The following is a 17,631-nucleotide window of genomic DNA, read 5'->3' on the forward strand; positions in this document are numbered from 1 at the left end:
GGGCTAAAATGACGTGGGACAAGCAGAGTGAGCCCTGGAGAAAGTCCCAGGCTGAGAGACTAGCCAGGGCCCCAGAGGCTCTTTAAAAGAGCCAGGCAGGATCCTGTAGTGGCCCATTGCACGCACGTGTGTTTCAAGGCCCTCCCCCCTCACACCCGTGGAAGCCCTGCTGGCAGGCAGGCGCACAGACCAGGATGGAGAGCCTGCCCCCACCCAGAGCAGTGGCTTAACACTGGCTTTCAGAAGGAAGGTGGCCCCGGAAGCTTCTCCCTGCCAACTGCGTACCCCCTTTTCCGTGGCTCCCGGTAGAAGTCAAGGCCAAGCCTGGACTGTTGTCTGAGGCTGCATCCTCTGCCTCCCCCTTCACAGCCACCTCCCCTCCAGGTGCTGTGTCAGCATGTTCCCGGGGCCATGTGGTGGGCCTCTCCCCTCTGGCCACCGTGGCCTGGGCAGGAGCCGTCCCCCCCACAGGCCCCCGTCCGTCAGGACCAGATCTCCGGGCCGCTGGACAGCCGCACCGCACACTGATGTTTCATACCCCTCGCCCTTCTCAGAGGGAATAGCTCTCTCCAAACGCTGAATGTGAGATGCGTTTTTCAAATTCTTTGACACAATGCTTTTAACAGGCTGAGGAGCTGATAAATCTCTCCTGCGTCCCATCCGGCTGGGCCTCCGCGACGTCCTGATGGAGCAAGCAGGCTCAGGGCAGCTCCCGTTTCTGCCGGAGACTGCAGGGGCTGAGCGGTGGGCCGGCTCAGGATGGCCACGGCTGCTTCTTGGAAGGAGCTAGAAGCTGCAGAGCAGAACCCGGGCCAGGACTGGGGTGCAGACTGTCACCTTACAGAGACCCGTGATGCCACGTGAGCTCCTCTGGGGGGCTTGGCCCTGTAAGGCGGCAAGCTGGCACGTGAGGGAGCAGGCTTCGGTGGGGCCACAGAATGAAAGTACATTCCTGAAGGTGGACGTGAAAGCAGAAGAGGCTGGGCGCCACCTCCACCCTGCGTGCTGAGCATTACCATGCATGGCACACGTGCGCTGGATTGGTGAAGTCGTTGTGCTCTATCCACTTATGACGGGTGTGCTTCGCCTGTGTAACCCCAATAGAAGGGTAAAGAGCACATGCCACCAAAAGTGTGCCCCTCACACTGACATGCTGAGCAGTGTGCTGTTTCTGGGTGTTCACAGGTGAGCTCCCCAGAGCTGTTTTTCCATCCCTGCTCCTACATTCTACCCTAGTTTTCACAAGGAACCTACGGTGTCCAAGCATTTAGAGACGCCCTTGTCTCTGCTGGGTGAGGCTCCACTGCCTGTCACAGCAGAGGGAAAGCCTATCCTCACCCCATGTCCAGGCCTGGCTTCTTATTAGAGCAGTTGGGCCGCAGATGAGCGTCCTCAGACACAGGGTCGTCCACCAAATGCAGATGGATGCCTTCATCCCTGTGGCATTCCACAGTGGACGGGCCTGGGAGACCTTCCCAGGTCAGTCGTGGTGAGGTAGAGGCCCGGGGAGAGGTAGGCTGGTGTCGCCGGTCAGCACACAGGAGGGAGGGCCGGGCTCCTCCTCAACCCCCAGAGCGCAGAGCTTCCCCAGGTGGCACATTCACACCTGGCCGCCCTTCTCCCAAGGAGGGGCAGCCCCAGGGGCAGGTATGCAGTGGCTCATGCTACAATAATTATGATAGTTTGAGCCACTGCATTCTAGAGGCTTCCATGCCATGCCAGCTGCAGTGGGTTCTGACGTCTTGCCACACCCTTGGATGTGTGTCACGCTGGTTTTCCAGGTGAAGAGACAGGCTTACGGAAGTTGACTTGCCTGGGGAATTCAGTTCATAGGGAGGGTCCAAGTCAAACCCAGGTCGGCTGATCTGTCCTCTGAGTTTGGACCCAGTACAATTTTTTTTTTTTTGCACTGTGGACATCTCCCAACCATGTGTCCCAGCTTCACCAACAGTATCTGGGACTCGATGCGTGCTCTCCTGTAAGACTCAAAGCCACCTGCTGGGTTTGCCGTCCACTAATTCATTCATTCAGCAAATATTGGTTTATCACCTGCCAAAAGCTGGATCTGGACACAGCTGTGAATCCAAGTCCTGTTTTCTAGGGTTGCATTTTGGTGGTGGAGTGTGGATACTCTGAAGCACATAAACCAATAAACGTATAACATGTTGAGGGTAGTGAGTGCCACGAGTACTGTCAAGGGAAAGGATAGAGAGAAATGGGGATGTTCTTTCAGGAGGGTGCTGGGCTGAGCAGAAATGTCAGGAAGATTGTGGGCATGGCAGGAGGAACCGCAAAGCCACAGCCCTGGAGTGGGTATGTGCTCAGAGAGCTCATGCACAGCATGGCTACCAGCTGATGTGACTGGAGTTGGGGGAGTGAGAGGAGGGGGTTCCTAGTGAGGCCTGAGTGGCAGGCGTGTGGGAAGGGTGGACCAGTTGGTTTGGTAAGGGCTCAGGTTTTATTTTGAGAGTTGGAAGTACCTGGTCACACAGGATGTCCCTGTGTGGTGGTTTCAACACATAGCTGCAAATGCCACCCTGTGGAGAGGTGGGTCGATGATGCTTCCCTTGAGTCTGGGTGGGCGGGTCACTGAGCAATAGAATGCAGCGATGGTCCCTATCTTCTGAGGCTGGGCCACCAAAGCTGCCCAGCTCTGTGCTTGTTTGTAGTCACATTTGCTCTTGGAGTTGTGACAGCCACATGTGAAGTCCAGCTACCCTGCAGCTGCCATACTGTCAGGAAGCTCAACTTGTGTGAGAGCCCACAGGTCGACACCTCAGTCAACTGTCCCAGCTCCCCTCTCCTTCCCATCATCTCAGGCCAGTTGCCAGCTGGGTGACACAAGAACTTCCAGATGATTCAGGTCCTTGAGGATTTGCATTCTCTCTACGTCACCATTCCTGCTGTGCTCTAGACAAATCCCTGATCTGCAGAACCCACAAATGTAACAGAACAGTCATGTTGTGGGCCTGGGTGCTGGGGTGGCTTGAAAGCCCACTTAAATGAGCAGACACTCTATTTAGGGTATTTTGGGTTACAGGCCCATGGTTACAGGCCCAGCCGCTGCTGCCACACCAGCTCTGTCTCTGAAACCCTCAAGGGTTGTAGATGCGTTGAAGCTATGAGGCCGTGGCCCAGAGCAAGGTGTCTGTGGCTGCTTCAGTGTCATGCTGGGAGGGGCTCTGAGGTCTGTACTTTCATCCTGGTAAGTTTTTCAACCCCCTTGAAATAAGTGAGTTCCTTGAATAAGTGAGTTTTTGACATTGTTCACAGCGAGTACAATGATAACAAAGGTGGTACAAGGAAAGCTGAGGGGGACTTACTGTCTACCTGTCAGGAATTGTCACAGGGATGTGGAAGGCTCCATCCTCACAGATGGAGCGGGGTGGCAGGAAGGGCTGGGGCCTAACTGTTCCCTGGTGCAGGAGACCACACCTGGTCCCCTGGTTCCCACGCCCCATCTACCCAGGCTCCGCATGTATTCCCCCAAAGCTTGCCTCATATTTCCAGATTGTTCAACGGAAGAACCAGTGTTGAACCCTTGAGAACAAAATCCAGTATTCTAATCTACACTGTGCTTAATTATACTGAGAGCCCGATTGATAACTGCTCTGGCTGCTGGGCCAGACGGTGAGGACCCTTTTGTGCAACTCCTTCCACCTGCATGATTGTGTCATGGACAGAGAAAGCAGAGTCAGACAAACCTGGCTTGCATCCTAGAGGTTGTACGCTGTGCCCTTGGACAACTTGCTCGGCATCTCTGAGTCTCCTCTCTAGAGAGGGGTCTAATCATCCCTGACCCTCAGGGTGGAGGGAGGAACAGAGCCATTATGCGTCTGAAAGTTCCCAATGCCTGCTGGCTCACAGCTTCCTTTCCTTCCTTCTTTTCCTTCTTAGAAGCTTTTATGGATTCAAGTAGCAAAGTGAGCTGTACTTACAGCTGCCACTATGGCCGAGTTTCTGAACCAGGAACAAATGCTGCTTCGGGTCCCCCTCTGGGGTGGGAATGGTGATCCCCTGTGCCCTATGCTGTTGGGCTTGCGGGGTGAGATGAAGCAGGTGCCGTGGGGAGGCCTGCCCGGGCTGGAAGGGCTGGGGCTCGCTCCCCGCAGCAGGCACGCCTTCCTCGGCCCTGGGAGGTGGTCCAGGGCAGAGCTGCACACGGAGGGAAGCCCAGCTCCGCCGCACGGACGCCATGCGCCAGCTCTGAGCCCCAGTCAGACTGGAGTCTGGACGTGGGGACATCTGTCACCACAGGAGGGCATTTCTTCTGCCCCTTAACGCTAGAATTATGAATGGCTCCACTGTGCTTTGCCGATAGCGAAAACAGCCCTCCACATGTTGCCCGTCAATAACGGTGTGTTTTTAGCAGCGGCCCACACTGGGGAGGCCAAAAACCTGCCCTTGAAAGCACAGGCGTGGCCTTGCAGCTGCCTGCAGGGAGGGCTCAGAGGGTCTGGATTCAGGGGTGGGTCAGAGGGGAGATGAGGGTGAAATGGAGGTCAGAGGACAGGTCACATTCGTTTCTCAGGGTGGGATGTTGGGGCCCAGTCTCTGGGTGGCCTCCACTTAGGAGCTGGAGGTGCCGCTGTCACTGTCCCCATCCATCCATAGCCCACCCTGGGGCCAGCCTGGGACTGCAGATCTGTGGGGTGGGCTGCTGGACATGGGGCTGCTGGCCCACAGTGTCCATGAAGCCTGGCGTGGGGGCTCCTTGGAGCACCTCGTTCCTTGCCCAGTGCTGGGCTGACCCGGCTGGCCTCCTCTCTTGCTCCTGGCCTGCAGGCTCTGCATTGCTTTGGCTGCACAGGGAAGTACAGCCCCAGGGCGGGCACAGGCTCTATGGGCCGTTTCCCGCTCTATGCAGGACAGGGGACTACCTGGGACGGGCGTGAGGATATGGACTGGGACACCACCCACACGCACACCAGGGAAGGGGACGCAGAGTTCACACGTGTGCCTTCTGAACACATTTCTGCTTGGGCATCAGGGGCTTAAATCAGGAATCATCAGTGTTACACTTATCAAAGCAAAGCAACTATTGTTTCAATAAGCAAGTGACAGATGGTCATTAAAACATTTTTGAGGGCAGCTCGGGTGGCTCAGCAGTTTAGCGCCACCTTCAGCCCAGGGTGTGATCCTGGGGACCCGGGATCGAGTCCCACGTCAGGCTCCCTGCATGGAGCCTGCTTCTCCCTCTGCCTGTGTCTCTGCCTCTCTCTCTCTCTCTCTCTCTCTCTGTGTCTCTCATGAATAAATAAATAATATTTAAAAAATTTTTTTTGATTTAAGAATATAAAATAGCCTAAAGGGAAAAAGAGTGAATTGATCCTACCCATCAGAGCGAAATACCCTCCCACAGTTTAGCTACAGATTATTCTGGACCCTTCTGTATTTCTGGTCATTATTGATTTTGTTATTTTTATGTGTGTGTATTTTTTTTTTTTTTTAAATAGGCTCCAACTGTAATCCTAGCCAGTGTTCCTCTTTTCCCGGCCTTGCTCCTCTGTCTGGGCTCACTTCTCCCCGCCCACCCGTCCCCCCTTGGAATTTAGGCCTCGTGTACCCGAGTGAGCCACCGCCCAGAGGATTCTGGGAGAGAGAGGCGGGCAGTGGGGGAGGGGCAGCAGCAGGACAATGGGGCCTTGTTTCCTATGTGGGCAAACTCCGCTGGACCCCACTGGCGAGCGCACAGGCTCCTTGCGGAGTCAGCAATCTGCCCGGAGCGAATGAGGGCTAATTAAGTGGGGCTCGCTCCAGCCTGAGCTCTGGCTGCACATCAGAGGGCCCACGGTGATGACTGTTTTGGTCAGGAAGCTGGGGACATTGTCATGAGGGAGGACAAGCCAGGGCACCAGAGGTGCCGGCTGCCGGCCTCCCCCCAGCTCCTGCCCTTTATCAGTTTCCTCCTCCCTCTGGCTGCAAACAAAAGGCCGCCGGTACCTGGGGGCCAGTGGAGGGGGGGGGACACTATGACACAGGATGTTCCCAGCATTTTGGATATTTCCTCCGCCGTCTGACTGATACGTCCTAGAGAAAGCGCTGGGATTCTCCAGGGAGCGTGGAGCTGTAAAAACTGCAAAACACAGTAATAACAAAGCCATAAATCTGGGCCTGCCAGAGCAGCCCTTGCCGAGGGCGTCCAGCTCGGACCTCACCGCACGGCCGCGCAAAGCCCAGGAGTGCAAAAGTGGTCAGAATCCCAAGCAATAGGAGTTGGCATAGAATGATGTTTTGCACAGGGTGAGGTCAGGCTGGCTTTTGTCAGGTGCAGGAGCACCTACAGATCACGGCTTCCTGTGAGGCCAGGGATCTGGGGCTGCAGTAGGGTGCAGAGACAATGGCTCCAATTTTGGTTGATGATAATGATGAGGTTGGAGTCTCTGCTCTCTCTTAGCTGAACAAGTTGCTGAGCCTCACCAAGTTGACCTTCCTCCTCTGTACAATGTGGCCAGGGAGCACACCTGCTCCTCAAGAAGTTCTGTTGCAAGGGTGCCATGCCCTAATTCATGCCTATGAGGCACGCAGCATGATGCCAAGGACATGTTTGCTCTCCCTGCGTCCCACATTCTCTACCACCCGTTCTTCTCCTGAATGCTATGTCCCTTCTGCAAACAGGAGTATTTCACACAGATATGGCTTTACAGGTGACAAGCATGTGCGGACATCAGGTAAGGGGCATGGGGAGCCACGAAAATTAGCAAGAGTAGAGGATCAGCAGCACTCCTGGGGCTGGAGGGACATGAATCTAGGAGCCAGGGCCACCTGGTGGAGGCTGGCACCGTGGCAGCCCAGTGTGGTGGGAGTAGGGGTCGTGGAGGGAAGTGCAGTCCCACAGGAGCTGCAGTCATGAAGGAGATGCATGAGGAGAGAGGGAAGGAGAAATGCTCTAGGTTTTCCCCTCCTCCCACCCTGTCCTTGTCCACCGATGCCTTCCATTTGCCTTCCCTTCCCGGAAGGGAAGTCAGGGAGCAGGGAGCTGAGAGATGTAGTTTCCAGACATACAAAGCAGCAAGAAGTGGGCAGGGACGGTCCCATCTAGATGAGCACAGACCAAAGATTATGGTGGCAAGTGATGGGGGTTCTGGGGAGAGATTTCCTGGCCTTGAATCCTAGCCGCCTTCTTACTAGCTGAGTGACTTTGAGTGAATTATGTAACATCTCTTGGTCTTGCTTTCCTCATGCACACACAGGGGATATTGAAAATTTTAACTTATTGGTTTGTTATAGAGAGCAAACCCAATAGCATACATGAATCCATTAGCCAAAGACTTGGTCCAGAGCACACCTTCCACAAATGTCAGCCATCACATATTTCAGAAAACTGGATTCAAGCAGAGATCAGATCAAGACCTGAATGCTCCAGCAAACATTGTCCAACTCTCTGCGTGGCCCTTGGCATTTCTGGGCTTGGATTCCTTTTCAAAGAAACAGGTATAACAACCACTTTCTTGGGAAGACATCACTCATAAAAACTTGCCACTTTCTTTGCCAAGAATGACATAAGATCCAAGCTGAAGGTGGCTTTTGGAGGGAAGGAAACAGGTTGAGGGCATCTCCCCCGTCAGAAACATTCTTCGGGGATGAGAAAACCGCTAGCTGCCGCTGCAATGGAGACATTCAGCAATGACCACCGGTCATCGGAAATGTGGGCACATCCCTGCTTCTCATTTCCCTGCTTGGGATCTAAACGTTCCTGACACCCTGGCACAGCCTGTTGGTTGGCATGGCTTCTCCTCCTGGTTGAGTACACACTGAGCTCACAAGTGAGAAGAAAATGTTCCATTTCTGGACAGGAGCCTCTGAAGTGACTTCTTCACTTCCTGGCATGGGTCTTAAAGGAGGACGTAGAATGAGTAATTCTTACCACACCCCTGCTCAGCTGGCTAGTTGGGCATCTCCACTGTAGAGATGGAGAGAGGGTGGTGTGACTGAAATCCGCCCACCCACCTGCCCCAGATTGCATGGCAGGACCCCAAGGAATTGGAGCACATAGGGTACTGGCCCTTCTCTGGGCCTCCTGCTTTTGTCATGCTATTGTTAAAGCGAGTAAGCTGAATTGAACAGGCCAGTAAAGTTGGGAAACCAGATTTTAGATGTGCTTTGGATTGCTTCATAACTAGCTCTAAACTGAGGCTCTAGTGGCTGCCATGAGAATAAGTCTCTGTCTCAGCAAAGCATCTATAGAGGAAACACTGATGGTTATGGCAGTGATGGTGGTGATGATGGTGATTGTGACGGTGGTGATGATGATGATGGTGATTGATTGTGATGACGACAATGGTGGTGATAGTGGTGGTGATGGTGATGATGGTCATGATGATGGTGGTGATGATAGTGATGGTGATAATGATGGTGATGGTAATGATGGTGATGATGATGGTGGTGATGATGGTGATGGCAGTAATAATGATGTTGATGATGGTGGTAATGATGATGGTGATTGTGATGGTGATAATGGTGGTGATAATGGTAATGGCAGTGATGATGATGGTGATGGTGATGATGATGGTGATGGTGGTCGTGATGGTGATGCTGATAATGGTGATAGTGATGGTGGTGATGATGGTGATGACGATGGTGAGATGATGATGATGGTAATGGTGATGATGATAGTTCTCATTTCTTGAGTGTTTACTATCACTCGGACACAGTGCTAAGTGCCTTATACATTCCATTTAATATCTCTAAGAACCCAGTAAGCCAGATGCTATCCTGTAAAATCATTCCAATTTTACAGATGAGGAAATTAAATCTTGGAGGAATGAAGTACCCTGCCTGGGTGACACCACCGGTAGGTGGCCAGGTAGCTACTGTAGGCCTGTCTGATGCCGAAGCCCACATGCTCCTGTAGTACCTGCTGGCTTCATGCCAGGCTCAGTACTAGATCTGGGGGATGTTGTGACTGCTGAGGTGCAGGGAAATGAGTCTTGGAACTTTAGGCCCCAGTGCAGTGAAATAGGACTTACTAAAGTCCTTTCAAAGCCACCAGGGCTGCTATATGCTGCAGACCAACTCCAACCATGAGCAAAGAGCACAGACCTCCATCTTGGGAGAATGTGGGAAGGCCAGGGCTGCACCTGGAAAGGGGGTGCCTTCTCCCACTACATCCCCCACATATTGCCAGGGGGTGGCCAGGTAATGAGTTCAGGCCAGGGCTGGCAGGGAAAGGGGAGGAAAAGACATACTATCATAGATGTGAGTTGGGAACTGCACTTGCAATATTGAGAGGGGCAAAGAAACAGAGCCCTGACTCTCTGGCCAGCACAGACATGCCTAACAGGGCCTTCAGGACTCAGGATTCCAGAACCTTCTATCCTGAGTCCCAGGACTTTGCATGAAAGAGTCACCTCTCCCAACCTTGGTTTCCTCATTTGTCCCCAGGGACTGACAGAGTAAGCCCTGCTAGAGTTATGGAAAGTGCAAATGAGCTAGTGTACATGGTGTACGTGCCATCTGCTGGCGAGCTCACCAGAGCTTCTGCAGCCACTGGTCACCTTGTGATGAGGGCCTTGCTCCTGAGTCCTGGGTCAGGAGACAGGCTTCAAGAGACCAGGTCCAGGTGTTAGGGCTGGGCTGACAACTCCAGACCTTGGCGACTTGACTCAAGACTGAGTGACTTTCCTGTCCTTGAGCTCTTGTGCTTGGTCGCTCTTGTCCCTGACTCCAGCATCAGCTCCTTATTTTACATGTTTTCCATAGGTGTCATATATTAATCATTTATTATAATATCATTTATGTAAAGTGAGTCGAGTTTAGTTTCAGTTTTGGAACTGCATGAAGCCTGGGTGGTGGTCGGGGACACGGTGGCTCAGATGTCCATATGTTCTTGAAGAAGCTTTTGGCTTCCCAAGAGCTCCTTAGAAGATCATCATAGTTTCATAACAATAAAGAAAATGGTGGTGGTGGGGAGGGGGGGTTCTTTGCCTACCCTCTCCTGAACCACAGCGAGAGGAGCAAGTGCTCGAGGACCACTGGGGATGGGGATCTCCACTCACCATGTCACCGAATCCTTCCAGTGACCCCCCCATGTGGAGACCAATCTTGAATTCTCCCCTTTGCAGATGAGCGAGTGCAGCTCAGGAAGATGATTGGCCAGGTCTCCTGCAGGGGCCCAGGGTTCCCCTCCTGCTTGGAGTCCTAAGCCCTGGGACAGGTCCAGGCTGCCGCACTGGAGATAAGACTCCTGAGCTGCATATTCCAGCTCATCCTGTGGGATAGGAAGGAAGGACTCCAGACATAATTAGAAGTGTTTCGGAGCAAGTGGAAAGTTCTCAGGAAATGTATTATCATTAGAGCTGGCCTCTCGCCTCCCGGAGAGAGTGCATGTGTGTTTATTGTGCATACATTCACCTCCCAACTTCCTATATGAAAACCTTCTCATCGAAAATAAAGCAAAAAATCAGGTTGCTTCTCTGCATGAACTTTCCTTTCTGCCTCATTTCAGAGAGGTCCCAGAGGTCATCAGCTCCAAGGGGAAAGACCTGGTCCACCTGGTTTAAGTGGCTTTCTGGTCACCCTGTGCATTCAGGACCACCACCTACCTGCTGTGTGCAGGTGGCTTGACAACAGAGGGGAGGGTATTGTGTGGAGGATCTCCGAGGTCCTATTTGGGCTCTAAGATTCCTTTCCTACCAAAGAAAACCCAGAGAAAACAGTATGACCCAGTGGCTCAAAGGAGGGGCTCCAAGTTGGGCCCTAAGAGTCTGACTGTGGTCGCTGGGCATCAGTGTAGCCAGAGGTGATGCTATGGCCCGAGGCAGGCCCATCCCCAAGGACAGGTTCTTCTGCTTCCACATCAAAGCCCTGCTCTCCAGGCTCAGAGGTGCATACTTAATGTCTCGGGTGGACTTTTGTCCATGTGGTGATGGCAGGGGTGAGATACGGACTCCATGCCTCCAGTCACTAGTATATGACCACAGCTGGTCTCAGTGACAACTTCCAGTGTGACTGGTGCACCCAGCTCATTCTGCAAGTGGAGAAACTGAGCTCTTCCTGCAGACACTGCCTTTCATCAAGGCTCCTCCTGGAATGTGTCCTGCATAGGTGGGCCTGGTGCCTGCCGCCACGTGGCCTCCCTTAAGGACACTTTTGCAACATGGGAGGGGAAATCTTAAATAAACTCCAGGAAGAAAAACCCTTTTCTCCCCGCTTTCCCAGAACCCCAAGGGCTTCCACGCGTTGGGAACATGTTGATTTTGAACCTGAGCCCGCCGTGGACCTGGACTTCGATCAAAGAGAGTCATATTGTTTTTCCTGAAAGTGTTGGGACAGATCAGGTCAGCAGAACTCAGGTGCCGTGACTCAGCATTTCCCTGTTGCTGGCACCTTCCCTGCCTGCCCAGTGAGGTGCCATCCGGGCCCTTCCCCAGGGAGGCGCCCTGCATGCTGGTGAAGGTCATGGGACTTGGAATCAGACAGGAGTGGGCTCAGGTGTGCCGTCTACCGATGCTCAGGAGGACCACGGACAATGTCCTCTGCCACCCGCATCTCAGCACCATGTGTGTGAGAGGAGGATAGCAATGAGGTTGCACTCCCCCGTGATGGGCATGGTCAAGGTGAAGTACACCCACGTCCTAGCAGAGACCTGGCACAGAGTGACGCGTGTAGCCAACCTGTTAGAGCTCTCCCTCTGCCTCTCCAGAGGTTGCCTCTGTACCCTCACAGATTCCCTCCTTAATCCACAGATTCCTCCTTGGGTGGCTACTCTCCACCCAAGATGGTTCTTGGACCAAAGCTTGGGTCACGCAGAAAGCTGGTGCCCCCAGAGCAGCCCCCCGACCAGTGAGAAATGGGAGCAGGTGGCCCATACCCAGCTCTTGTCCCATAGGAAGGGAATTCCTTGTCCCCATGGCTCCATGAGGCTCCCAACAGGGTCCACTGGGACTACCCAGCAGCTACCTCTCCGTTAAAGCCCCTCCATTCCCAATGCTTCCTGCACTCACCTCCACAATAGCTCACCTGCCTCCAGATCCTTGTCACCCATGTTTCCACATGTGCCTTTGGGGCCCCCAGCAGGACGGCACTCAGTAAACACTAGCTGTTGTTCAAAGGTGAAGGATGCCGAACAAGAATAAGTTAACGGTCCATGTTGGCCCCTGGGGTTCCATTTCTCTTTATCAGCAGATAAGAGGTCTTATCTGTGCAATGCCAGATGGCCAATTTGGAAACACCCATTTATTTATTATGCAGACTTACTAGAGCAGCTATTAGGTGTCTGGTGCCGGATGAGGACCTGGGGACGTGGAGACCCACAGGCAGCACAGAGATCTACGATTTGTCTCAGTGCTAGGGGCCACCAGGTGTCCGGGGCAGGAGGCTGTAGATACCATCATGCTTGAGTTTTGGCATCAGGGTCTGGAATCTGGATATTAGTATTATCTGGACTTTCCCAGGATGTGTAAGGAGAATGCACCACTTTTGTAATATGGGAAAAATATGTTTTAAAGCCCAAAGAGGGTAATGACACTGTGCTGTGTGTGGGCTGGTGGGGCAGGGTTGAGGGGGAGGTGGACCAGCTCAGGGGTGTGAGCCTCAAGCTCTGGGGAGTGGATTCCTGCGAGAAGCAGAGAAGCTGACTGACTTGTGTCCCAGGAAGAATGGATCCCAAGTGGAATTCTGCACCCAAATCAGGTGGCCCCACAGAGCTGGTAAAAGCCAGAGGAGGACCCAGGGTAAGGACCACTAAACTGGTAAGAGTCTTCTAACAATTCAGGCAAGAGATTTGGGGGCTTCAGAGCTGATGCTTGGCTGCCCTGATGCCCCTCCCCACAAAGGGAGCATGTGTGCAAGGAGATGTTTCTTATGAAAACGTATTGGTCTCTGTGGAGGCCAGACAAGGAGGATTGCAGCCTCCAGATGGATACAGACCTTCACCACAGGTGAACTCAACTTTCCCTGGTGTCAAACCCGACACCCCAGATTTAGATTCAGAAAGAGTGTTAGAACCTGGGGACGACATATGCACACAGGCAGGCAAGCGGTCATTAGCAGCGGTTGGTGGAGAGGCCGGTCCTCTGTCCCCAAGGCTGGCGCTGGCCTCTCGAAGCCAGCCAGGTCTGTCCCTGCTCCCCAGGCCACCCGGCCTGCTTCAATGACACAGGTTGTCTTGTGCATGAACACTCACAGGGTTTCCAAGTCTGCTATTATTTTCAAACTGCAAACAAAAATGTATTCATTCGCTGGGCTTTGCCGTAGCCTTACATTATCCACTTAGAGTCACATTACAAAAATAGCTTTAAACCGTTTTGCTTGAAATATTGGACACATCCACTCACTGACAGGGAGGTTTTGTTTGGTTGTCTAGCTCGGCTTCGGGGCATAACTTTTCACGCTGATGGTGTACACACCCGTCACTTTGACACAAGCGGGGATGTCAGTATTTATTTTTGCCTTGAGAAAATGATGGGGTAACAGGCAGAACAGAAAAAATTTCCAGAAAGGCCTGTACCACACTCTCACCACATCTCTGCAGGCACTGATGGTTTCCCTGGGCCCTCGAATTCCTTTGGTTTGAGGGAACAGCCCCCTTTCCAGCCCCAAAGAATGAGACCTGGCTGGAAAACCAGGGCTTCTTCGGCCCCTGGTGGCCCCCATCTGGGCAGCTTTTCAAAAATGCCAGCGCCAAGCCCCAGTAAGGCCGGTGATCCTGAAGAGCAGCCACGGTGGAGAAGCCCTGCCTTGACCATCCTCGCTCTCTGGAGGGAGAATAAGGGCCTCACGGCAGCCGGGAAGCAGCAGAAGGCTTGCTCTGGGTGATTGCTTTCCGGGGACCATGGCGGGTTCTCATCTCTTCTGCAGCCACCTGCACCCAGGGTACCAGCATCTCCCACCTGGTGACCCAACTTCCTTTAATTTCATTAATTAATAATTCATTTTCGTGATCTTCAGTTCACTCTCATGAAAAAACTTCTCACTTCGAAAAAACTGCAGGTTTGTATGCAGCTGTAAGCAGCAGCCCTGGGAAGTCCCCATCCCTTTGTCCCGGTCTCGCCCTCGAGAGCACGCGTGACCCTAGCACCACAGCACAAACAGGAATTGACAGTGATGCCATCCATCATTCATCCAGACCTCATCGGTCTGATATGCACTCGTGTGCGCGCGTGTGTGTTTTGTCCGATGCACCTTTCATCACACGAGTACGTTCACGTGACCATAACCACGGTCGGTACGCAGAACAGACCCGTCACGGGGTCCCTGCTGCCTCCTTCCTGTGGCCACAGCCGCCCACCTCCAGCCTCGCCGTCTGCTAATCTGCCCTCCAGCTCTGCCATGTTCTCGCCAGGAAGGCTGCATGAGGGGAATGTACCACGTGCAGCTTTTTGAGATGGGCCTGTTTTACTCAGTATGACTGTCTTGAGCCTCATCGAAACAAGACTGTGGATCCCCTATCACGAGGCACCCCGGCTTGTGGGACCATCGTCTGTGGAGAGATGTCTGGGTAGTTTCCACTTCCTTTCTGGAAATGGAAATTTTCATGAATTTCAATGACAATTGTTGTTGACCGCATCTACCTGTTGGTCTTCCAGATGCATCTCTCGTCCCTTCCAGCCCAAATCTCAGGAACTGTCCCCTTCAGAACGCAAACCTGACCCTGCCACCACCCTTAGGAACTTCTCCATGCTCTTAAGACAACGTGGAAAGACCCTTCCATGGCTCCGAGTCTGGTCTGGGCCTTGCCAGCCTCCCCATGTAAAGTCGTGCTGCTCAGAGCCCAGATTCTGACGCCAGTCGGCTGCGTGCAAGTCCGCCCCGTGCTCCCTAGCCGAGGGACCGCGGGCAAGCTAATAACTCTCTCCGAGCTTGAGCATCCTCCCTGGAGAGTGAGAACAACTGCAGAGCCTACCTCAGGGCTGCCATGAGGATGCCACGGTGGCCCTTGTGCAGGGGACTGAGCTCTGTGCCCAGCACACAGCCAGCATCTCCGCTTGGCCCACACTCTCTCTGAGCATGCTCCACACGGGCTCTCCTATGCCACTCACCCTCAACGTGCTCCCTCCAAGCTTGCAACTTTGGCACACCATCTACTCTTTGTGGGGTGCTCTTCTTTCCTCTCCTTCCCTGGCTAATGTCACTTCCTCCAGGAAGCCTTCTCTGCCTCATTGGCAAGGCCAGAGGCCCCTGACATTCATCATAGCACCTGCTTTTTCCTCAGGTCACTTACCACAATTATTGACTCTCTGTCTTTCTAGAATGTAACTTCTACAAGGGCAGGAATCGGGTCTTCCCTGCTGCTGAGTTTTCCCACCAGCGTGTAATAGGTGCTCAGTTAAAACCTGTTCACAAATGGATGAATGGATGCATCTCGTGATTGGCAAAGCCAGTCATACTCTCATGACACTGCCTCTTGGCCCCTTGCTCTTCCTTTACCCAGTCTTTGGGCAGGGCTGCACCGTCCACACCCACGGGCCAGCAGCTGCCGTCTGGTGAGAACCAGCGTGGACTCTTCTGTTTGCTCCTTGCCAGCATTGTGACCCTGGCTGTGCCTCTGGGCTGGCCTGCCTCCTGGCCGTGGCTCTGCATTCTCTGCTCAGAGTGGACCTTGCTTATTCACACCCTCGCGAGTCTGCTCTCTCTCCTTTGGTACCTGCATCTCTGTGTAGACCAGCCTCTTCCTTTCCCTGTTTCTGCCTGGTGGATGTGTAATTCACATAATAAACCATTTTTAAGTGAACAATTCAGTGGCATTGAGTGGGAGGAGTGTGTTGTGTGACCACCCCCTCTGCATCGGTCCAAACATGCCCCGACCCCCTCCCCTAGCACCTGAAATCCACCCGCCTGCTCTCCATCTCTGTGGATTTACCTGCTCTGGGCAGTCCATATCCATGGAGTCATGCAGGGTGTGATCTCTGGCCTTGGGCTTCTTTCACTCAGTGTGATGCTGTCAAGGTGCATCCATGTCGTAGTATGCATGAGAACCTCATTCCTTTCTGTGGCTGAGTAAGATTCCATCCCACGTCTGTATTTATCCATTCATCTGCTGGTGGACATTTGGGTGGTTTCCACCTTTATGGCTCCTGGGAAGAGTGTAGCTGTGAACATGTGTGTATGGGTCTTTGAACACCTGCTCTTACTTCCCTAGGAATGGGATTGCTGGGTCATGTGCAAATTCCGTGTTTAAGTTTTTGAGGGACCATCAGGCTTTCCCAGGGGCAGCCCCATGTTCAATTCCCACTCCAGGCTTCATCCAAACACGCCCCCTCCAGATATCACCTTAACCCCTGACCCTGGGACTCTCTGGCTGTTCTCCCTGCAGTGGCTGCCTCACCCCCTGCTTCCCAGCACTCACTTTACTTCCTCACTGATGCTCAAACCACAAGTGGACACAGAGGGGCGGGCTGCCTCGGCTGGCACCAATGCCCCTGGAGAAGTCGCCCTGCCATTCTGAGCCTCAGTCCCCATCTGCAACTGGGGATGATGACAGCTTCTCCCTCAACATGGAGTTGTCATGGGGATTCCATGAGCGATTATATGGCAAGTACTGGCACCCATGAGTTGCTCATCAAGGCTCAGTGGCCATTAGCTTTTATTATTTAATGAAAATCCATGGTGGACACAGAAGATACCCTGGACATGGCCCCTGCCTCTGGGGGCCTTGTAATGTAGTTGGAGAGAAGAGACTCAACCACAAGGTTGAAGGGCCTTGCAAGGGATCCAGTTTTCACATACTGGTCCTGAAAAATGACAAAACCAACAAGCACACACAGGACATGGAAAGATGCTGGATCTTATGTACAGATTAAAAGTGAGCAATTGCATAAGGACGTACAGTTCACTAGTTTCTGATAATATGAAGAACTGGCACTAGGGTAAGACTTGACCGTGTGCTGTAATGATTTTTTTTTCCCTCCCAATACCCCTATAAAAAAAACCAAAAGCCTATTATTCCATTTGGCTGACAGGTAAACTGAGGCTCCCAGAGGAAAGGATGTAAATGAGTGGAGGCAACAGGATTTGAACTCACGATCCCCTGACTCCACAAACCAGTCTCTTCATACTCTGAGTTCTTTCTTACAGGCTTTCCATCCCCAAGACCACCTCCCACGGCTCCCTGCTCCATGGGGACCCCTCTTCCCGCAGACGGCCACAGCAGAGCTGTGGCTCTCCTGGGTCCCCGCCGCTCACTTTGGCTGCCGGAAACACTCCAGCCCCCAGACGGTATTTGCTTTTGCCCTCCTGCGAGTACTTCCATTTGCTTTGGATGGAAAAACAAGCCTTTCTGTTGTTGTGAACGTTTCAAAGGGACCTGCCGGGCCACAAGATATCCGCCGGAGCACCGTACCAGGAACGGCACGTTGTTTCAGATGCATTGATTTTTATCAGCCTTTGACCCCCATTATTTATGAAACATATCTGGCTCCCAAATATGCTTGCTTTGAAGGCACCAGTGATAAGGCACCAAACGTGTCCAACAGACAACCGGGATCTTGCCTGCCCACACCCGGTGCAGCAAGGCCTCTCCCGGAACACGGGCCCATGTCGGGAACTGGGAGAAATCAGAGCCTCCCACATCCGCACAGTGTCCATCCAGATGCAGCTGGGGTATGGAAGCCACTTTGGACTCTGTGATGCCTGTGGGTGCTTTCAGGAAGGGTCAAAGGTCACCACCAGGAGAGGTGTGCCGCGAGATGG

Source organism: Vulpes vulpes, chromosome 12, assembly GCF_048418805.1.
Source record: "Vulpes vulpes isolate BD-2025 chromosome 12, VulVul3, whole genome shotgun sequence".
Classification (NCBI taxonomy): domain Eukaryota; kingdom Metazoa; phylum Chordata; class Mammalia; order Carnivora; family Canidae; genus Vulpes; species Vulpes vulpes.